The sequence below is a fragment of the Lontra canadensis genome, unplaced genomic scaffold, assembly GCF_010015895.1.
Source record: "Lontra canadensis isolate GAN:19392208 unplaced genomic scaffold, GSC_riverotter_1.0 scaffold34, whole genome shotgun sequence".
In the NCBI taxonomy this organism is placed as follows: Eukaryota; Metazoa; Chordata; class Mammalia; order Carnivora; family Mustelidae; genus Lontra; species Lontra canadensis.
In genome coordinates this window covers 11,285,413-11,293,438 of record NW_022631028.1, presented here as the reverse complement: position 1 = coordinate 11,293,438, position 8,026 = coordinate 11,285,413, and the positions used below count along the sequence as shown (strand labels likewise).

Here is an 8,026-nt window from a genome sequence, read left to right as displayed (position 1 = left end):
TGGGTAGAGTTGCAGTGTTTTCAATAAAAAAAGCACCTGGGAGTATTAAAATTTGGAAGAGTATGTGTAGCCCCCAGGCTGCTTTCTTGTAATGTATGCCAGTTTTGAGATTCTGCCATTTCTTAGTTAAAGTTAATGATCTAAATTTCAAATGCAGGAAAGCCCTAAAAGGGAGTGATGGGAAAAGCAGGGGAACAATGGACAACAGGCAGATTTAACCTGAAAGGACCTATGAATGAATCACAAAGCCAAGTGGCTACGCACCTTAAGGTCACTTTTTAAAGCTGTGGTATAAAAGTTGTTGCCTGGAGGCAAATTTGCGCTTGCCAACTAGACACCATGAGCAAAGCTCACCCTCCAGAGCTGGAAAAATTTATGGACAAGAAATTATCCTTGAAATCAAATGGTGGCTGACATGTCCAAGGACTATTGTGGGGGTTTGATCCGTTTAGGAATATTGAGATAGATGAATGTGTGGAGATGGCAACTAGTGGGCAACAAAACAATACTGGAATGGTGGTAACACGAGGAAATAATGTCATCATGTTAGAAGCCTTGGAATGAGTATAAACAATGGGTGTGTTCATCAGAAAAAATCAACTGCTTCCACATGTCCCCTCTTGAGAGTACCTCTTCTACTACAATATAAAAATTAGGTCATGTGCATTTTCATGTTGGACTTTTTTGTTAAATAAACTTGTATAACAGTAAAAAAAAAAAAAAATGTTCCCTAAGAAAGATACCACAATAAATGACTACACTAACTGAAAAAAAAAAAAACTAAGTGCATATAAATTTTTGCAGAAGAGGAAGGGTGTGACTGCATGTAAAATTATATTGCTCTCCAGTAAATATTAATTGCCTGTGGCTTGTTAGATAACTTTGGGGATCCAGAATATAGATTGTGAGTCCTTCCTAATACCAAATATACAACATGATTCAGGAAAAAGAAAAGGACACTGACAGAGGAAAAATATGAAAACCAACTCATGGACACCACGCTTACTATTTCAGGTGAGAAAAAAAGTCAATTTTTACTGAATCAAAATTAGGATAGAATAGCAAACAAAACAAAACAAAACAAAACACCAAAAAAACCTACCTTTTTAATATACCTCAAGTAACTTCCTAGATTGAAAGTCCTTAGCTATGACCTCAAAACCTGCACATAAATCCAGGACATCATATGGTAATAAAAAGTCAGAGTTAAAGTTGAAAATTGTAATTATAGGCTTATGTTGGCTTTGCCCAGGGCGGCCTCATGCTGGCATTACCTATGCAGTTGTCCTCTTTTTTGTCTAATGCTATGCTGTGGCTGTCTAGAAATCCTCAGTAATTTTATCTTTGAACTTGAATTCTGTAAGTGAAATCCACTGGACAAATGGGCATGTGTTCGAGCAGAGGCTAGAAGTGCAGTCTGTGTGTTGGACATGCACCATTCACCAAGAGTTCTCAAAGCACCATCCACACAGACTTCCGCACACCTGCTCTGCAGGGGAATTCAGTAAGACCCAAATGGAGTAAAAAGGAAGCTGATTACATCTACAACTGAGTAAGCAAGGTGCTGACAGCCCTGAGAGGCCATATCTTCCACTCTAATTAGAATTTTGCCCCAAATGCAGAAAGAGAACAATGGCATTCTCAGAAATACTAATGACCAAAGAACCTTACTCAGTCTTTTCTTCTATGTTACTACTTCCAACCACAGTTACTAGCAATTACTACAATTCCAATTACTAGCCAACCACAAACGTCAAAATTATGACATCAGAGTAGAGTGAAAGACAGGGCAACCCACACTTCCTTTCCCCTTCAATCCTTCCTTATTCATCAATAAGCCAAAACCAGAAAGTATTGGCAAAATGCACGTCTATCAGCTGAATTCATTTTGTCCAGCATTTCCATCATTCTGAAAAGCACATTATACCTACACATGTAGAAACTACAAAATACAAACTGTAATTTTGGTGATTCCACCTATAAGCTAAGTGCTTTTGTGTTTGCATTTAAAGTTGGCACCGTATAACACAAAGACGCGTGGTAAACTTCATGCTAAAAATTAACATTTTAAATTCTCCTTCGAATGACATTAAATAGCAAATAAAAAACATCATGACAACTCAAGGGAGACAAATCATGGGAGAAAGGAAAAAGCTTTATACACACACACACACATTTTCCCTTTGTTTTGAACAAATGGTCTCACATTTTTGTTTTATACTTGGAGCCACAAACCACATAGTCAGCCATTAGTTATGAATAAAATACTTTGGCTCTCAAAGAGCAAGACATCTTTCTTCCCTCTGCAGTCACCTGAGTAATATTATTCTGACCCTCCACTTGCTTTTCTTATGTGTGTTTTCCCTGCTGAGGATCCTAAGAACGTAAAAGCCAGAAATAGCCCCAGTGGTATTTATTTGCCTGATGGTCAAAACAGAATTAACCAAAATACTAGTAATGCTTATTTCAATGAACTCGCAATCTTTTTTTTTTTTTTTAAGATTTTATTTATTTATTTGACAGGCAGAGATCACAAGTAGGGAGAGAGGCAAGCAGAGAGAGAGGAAGAAGCAGGCTCCCTGCTGAGCAGACAGCCCGATGTGGGGCTTGATCCTAGGACCCTGGGATCATGACCTGAGCTGAAGGCAGAGGCTTTAACCCACTGAGCCACCCAGGCGCCCCAGGAACTAGCAATCTTTGATAAAAGAAGTTAGAAGCTCTCTTTCCACCAATGGTGTTTCATACACGGGACTCACAGTGTAAGTTTTTTTTTTACCTTGGGGTTTTTTTAATAATTTTTTTATTTTTTATTAACATAAAATGCATTATTATTACCTTGTGTTTTTAACTGTCAAATAACATCTCGCCTGATAACTCTCCTGATGGTTTTATACTTGCATACCTGCATTTGTAGCTGTAGTCTCTGTTGGCTAGTGTGTCAGATATGTAGGAGTCCTACTGGGGTTTCTAGTTTATGAACTTTCTAGACTGACATCTCAGAAAGAATATCATCTCATGTCACGATGACTCAGTTACCTACAATGGTTGATCAGGAAGAGACATGCTTTTGATAACTAGGTGGTTGGCATCCATGACCAAATCATATGCCTACACCCATCTTCCAGTGACTGTGGAAAACTGTGATAAGAGTTTGAAGATGATTAAGAGTCATTTAAACTCTCCTTCTGTCTCATCTTTAACCCACTGAGCCACCCAGGCACCCCTCCTTCAGTCTCATCTTTAAATAGGATGCTTTGTAGGATCATTTCATAATAAGTGAAGAAACAACAGAAGAGATGGTTTTATGGGACAATATTTTGGGGAACTTACTATATGGCCAAAAGATTCAAGAATAAGAGAGCTACCTCTTTTTCACTGTTTTCAACCTTAAAAATTATGTTATGATTATGTTTATATTGACTACATCCTGCAGCAACTGGAGTTGTTTAGCAGAAAAAAATATTAGAATAATGTGAGTCACACAGTATTTTATGGACCATGATAGAAAGTGTGTAAGCAAGCAAATGCTTGGAATAGCAAATGGCAAAATCTAATACCTAAAACCATAATGACCCAAAGAAATGTTTCAGCAAAATAAGTGCTTTGAATTTTTCTCCCTGGCTTAATGGCAGTGGCGGGGCATGAAGCAGGAGAAAGGAGGAAGCATATTTACTCTGGCACAGTCCGTGAAGATGACCATTAATTTAGAACCCACCCACCAATTCGACTTGATGACTAAAGGAGATAAAAGGAGGAATCAAATACTGCAAGCCAGCCTTGTCCTTGGATTGACTAAGTGCTGTATTTGTCTGCTAGGGCTGCTGTAACACGTCACTACAAACTCTGTAGCTTAAATAACAGAAACAGTTCAGAAAGCCAGACGTCCAAAATCAAGGTATCAGCAGGGGCAGTTCCTTCTTGGTGGCTCAGAAGCAAAGTTTGATCCATGACACTCTTCTAACTTGTGGTGGTATCTGGAAATCCTCGGTGCTTTCTGGCTTGCCATCCTCCCCCCGGCCCCGCCATGATGTCTCCATCTGCACATGGTCACCTTCCCTCTGTGTCTGTCTGTCTCTATGTGTTCACGTGGCATACCCCTCTCTCTATGTGTCTGTATCCAAATTCCCCTCCCTATAAAAACGTACCAGTCACAGGATTAGGGTTGACTTGAATCCAGTAAGACCTCATCTTAATTTAATTACATGTGCAAAGACCCTATGTCTAAATAAGGTCATGTTCATAGGTTAGGGGGTGGTGAGGAACAACTTCAACATAGCTTTTTTGGGGGGCAAAGCTTAACCCACGATGCTTCTCAAACTTTGCAGCCCAGCTGAATCATAAGGGCGGTGAAAAAAAACCAAAAAACAAAAAACTTACATCTGGGTATTACACACCAGAGATTCCAAACTAATGAAAATGAGGTACAACCAGGGCATCTAGATTTTTAAAGCCCCCCCGCCCCCGACCACTGCCCCGACTGCCCCAACTAATTCAAATGTGCAGCAAAAGTTTCAGAACCAACAGGCTAAAGGATTCTGGTTTTAGTTTCTTGGAAGGATATTTTAGCATAATGAAGTATATGTTTCAATGAGAAAAATCTCTTTTCCTTTAATCATTTTGACAAAAAAATGAAAAAAATATCAAAAGTAGGTGATCAAAATGAGTGGCACATAATCAAAAAGAATTTTAGAAACTTACCACTTGATGGGTATTCTTTCCATGAACATTTTCACGTATGCGGGGTGTTGGGTCATGTGAGCAGTCCCAAGGTAGTCATTAAAACCATAGAAATCAGCTGCTCTTCCACTGACTTCTGGGAGAAGAAAAGAGTTTACTGTGTTTGACTAGCTGTGACTAAGTATGGAAGTTACTCTTCCTCATTATACACTCTCAGCGATTAGCAAATAATGGAACCAAAGCTTACTTTTATAGATCAAGTAGCCATGGTGAGATATCTACAATGATGACAGAATTGATCACTCTGTGTTATTTTATACCTATGGTTACTCTTATTAATGCCACACCAAGTTATTAAAGAAAATGCATTGTAATGGGGGTAAACTGGCTGAAATATAAAAACTTTTTTTGTTTCCTTTTTCAGATCCTGAAAAACCCACTTGATATAGATGCCTAGAAATGTTGTCAATACTATTTCACACAATTCTGTAGGCTTATAAGGATCTGATGATAGCAACTAAATCATCATAAACTTCTTGCTTGTCTCTTGGTTGGCTATACAATGTTTTCTATCTAACATAGTATTTATCTCAACCTACTTTGTATTCTTGTTATGGACTGAATGTTTGTGCCCTCCCACAGATGTCATATGTTGAACTTCTAACCCTCAATGAGATGGTATAGAGGGGTGGAGCCTTTGAGTGGTGCTTAAGTTGGGTGGAGCCCTACGGAACTTAGGGATTACTGCCCTTATATGAAGAGACCAGAGAGCCTGCTTGTTCTCTTGTGTTCTCTCTGTCTCTCTCCCCTGTCAAGATACAAGAGGACATCATTAAGCCATGAAGAGGACCTTCACCACAGCCCAAGATGCTGGTGCATTGACCTCAGACTCCAAGTCTCCAGAAGCGTGAAGAATAAATGTTTGTTGTTTAAGCCACGTAGTCCATGGTAATTTGTTACAGCAGCTACATGAAACTAAAAGAATCCTAATTTCATTCTTACACTTCATATAAATACACTTAAAAATACTAGCCATCCTTTATTCATAAAGACACACTTTCTGTTTTTCTTTCTCAAACTCCCTTGTGAAGAACTTTTTTGTGCCTCAAGTTTAGAAAATGCCTTTATCACAACATATCAGTGAAGATATGTTAAAAGGCCACTTTTAATGTCAATAATTTTACTACTGTCAAAAAGTTAGTATCATAATAATAGGAACAGAATTAAAATATAAGTATATACAGATTATTTTCTGTATTTTAGCATATGGAAAAAAAAACTTTATCTTTATTCCAAGAAATGTTGGCACTCTTGGGGAAATCATTTTAGATAGACTGATAAAATAATGATTAAAACCCGTAGTTAAAAAAAAAAATGAAATAATGAAAGACAAATCACTTTGTACAAAGTTCATATTTTTAATAATTTCTTCTTTAAAATATTATATTTAAATGGAGAAGACAGTGTAGTTCTCATTTATATTTGGGCAAAAAGAAGAACAAATATAAAGTTATTAAATTAGAAACCTAAACTTCTTGTGTATGGTCACATACATTGGGGGAAGGGTCTGTATGTGTATTAATTTTTAGGATGCTATGTAATAGGTTTTCAATTTAAGAGCCATGAACTTCAAATGGCCTCATTTCTTCATTTTGCAAAAACCTCATCCCCTACCAAAGTGTAACTGCTAGCTACATTTGTACGCACCTTCTTTACCAACTCTTAACCTTGTCAGTTCTGTTGCCACTTCAAATTTCCATAAAATCGGGGTGCCTGGGTGGCTCAGTGGGTTAAGCTGCTGCCTTTGGCTCAGGTCATGATCTCAGAGTCCTGGGATCGAGACCCGCATGGGGCTCTCTGCTCAGTGGGGAGCGGCTTCCTCCACTCTCTGCCTGCCTCTCTGCCTGCTTGTGATCTCTCTGTCAAATAAATAAATAAAATCTTTAAAAAAAAATTCCATAAAATCTACCTTTAAAAAACTGATTGAGAGGAGCTAGAGCTTTCTGATCAAAAAGAGAAGAGGGCAGCTGTCAGATGTTCTCAGAAATACCATCTATGAACTGGGGAAAGTTCCATCATCTTTATGTACCCCAGTTTCTTCTTCTAAGAAATTAATATTTATTGAGCTTGTCCTCTGGACTAGTCACTATAAACCTAGAAGAGATATATCTAAGTTGAATTCTATGATTTCATAACTAAATAATTCCGTTACTGGTTTTAACTTCCATTAATTTATATCCCTAAAGTTTGGAATGTGCCAGCTGGCTTATATGTTAGCATGAAAGATAGGGACCATATCCTAGTTCTTGAAAGTCTGGACTATGGACCAGCAGCATGGGTAACTTCCCAAAAGCTTGGGGGAAATGCGTAGTTTTGGGGCTTACCCCAGACCTGCTCAGTGAGAATCTGCAGTTTAATCAGATCTCCGGTAACAGGCGTTGTTTACGTTTTAGAAGTGCTGGACAAGATGCACAACAAAATCTACTTCAACTTATACGGATGTACAGAGAATAGTCTGGTGTTGAACTCCTGGATTCAGAGCCAAGCCCTGCTACTTATACCTGGTGTAACCTTTGAAGGGAGAGCTTCCAGAAACATGACTTCGCTTTTCTGTTCTAGTGCCTTCCTCTGTAAAAAGGTGTTAAAACAGTAGGTACCTCATGGGTTTGTTGTGAGGGTTGCAAAGTACTGTGTATAAGCAGTTAATACAGTGTGGGGCACACTGGAAACTCTTAATCATTAAACATTTATGGCACACCTATCATGTGTATGTCAGGTACGTGCTGGGGGCCGTGAATGCAGCAGTAAACAAAACAAAGTCCCTACTTTCGTGAAGCTTTCATTCTAGTGAGGGATTCCGGCAATACAAAACAGATGTAAAAAAAAAAAAAGTCACATAGGGATATGTTCTGTGAAGTAGAGAGAATGACAGCAGAGCCACTGTAGACGGGAAGTTCGGCAAACTTCTTCAGAGGAGAAAACAAATGAGTAGGCACCTGAATTCGTTATATTTGATTAGTATTCAGAGCTAAATCCCAGGCACAGTGCTAAGCATTTTACATGCATTCAAGTTTCCAGAATCCTCCAGTTTGACCCTCTCACCAGCAAAGTGGAGAACTTGCTTGAATAAGGATATTCACTAGGTAATCAGACATTTAAGGTGAACGTTTCATGAAAAGATTTATGCCTATATTATCCAGTTATTGCAGCCGTCTTATTTTTACTCCAGTTTGAATTTTTTTTTTAAGATTTTATTTATTTCTTTGACAGAGATCACAAGTAGGCAGAGGCAGGCAGAGAGAGAGGAAGGGAAGCAGGCTCCCTGCTGAGCAGAGAGCCCGATGTGGGG

The 8,026-nt window shown here is 38.5% G+C and overlaps 1 pseudogene; it reads left to right on the top strand.

Moving 5' to 3' along the window:
- Positions 1-339: 339 nt before the first annotated feature.
- On the top strand, positions 340-611 carry LOC116873605 (annotated as a pseudogene).
- Positions 612-8,026: the final 7,415 nt, after the last annotated feature.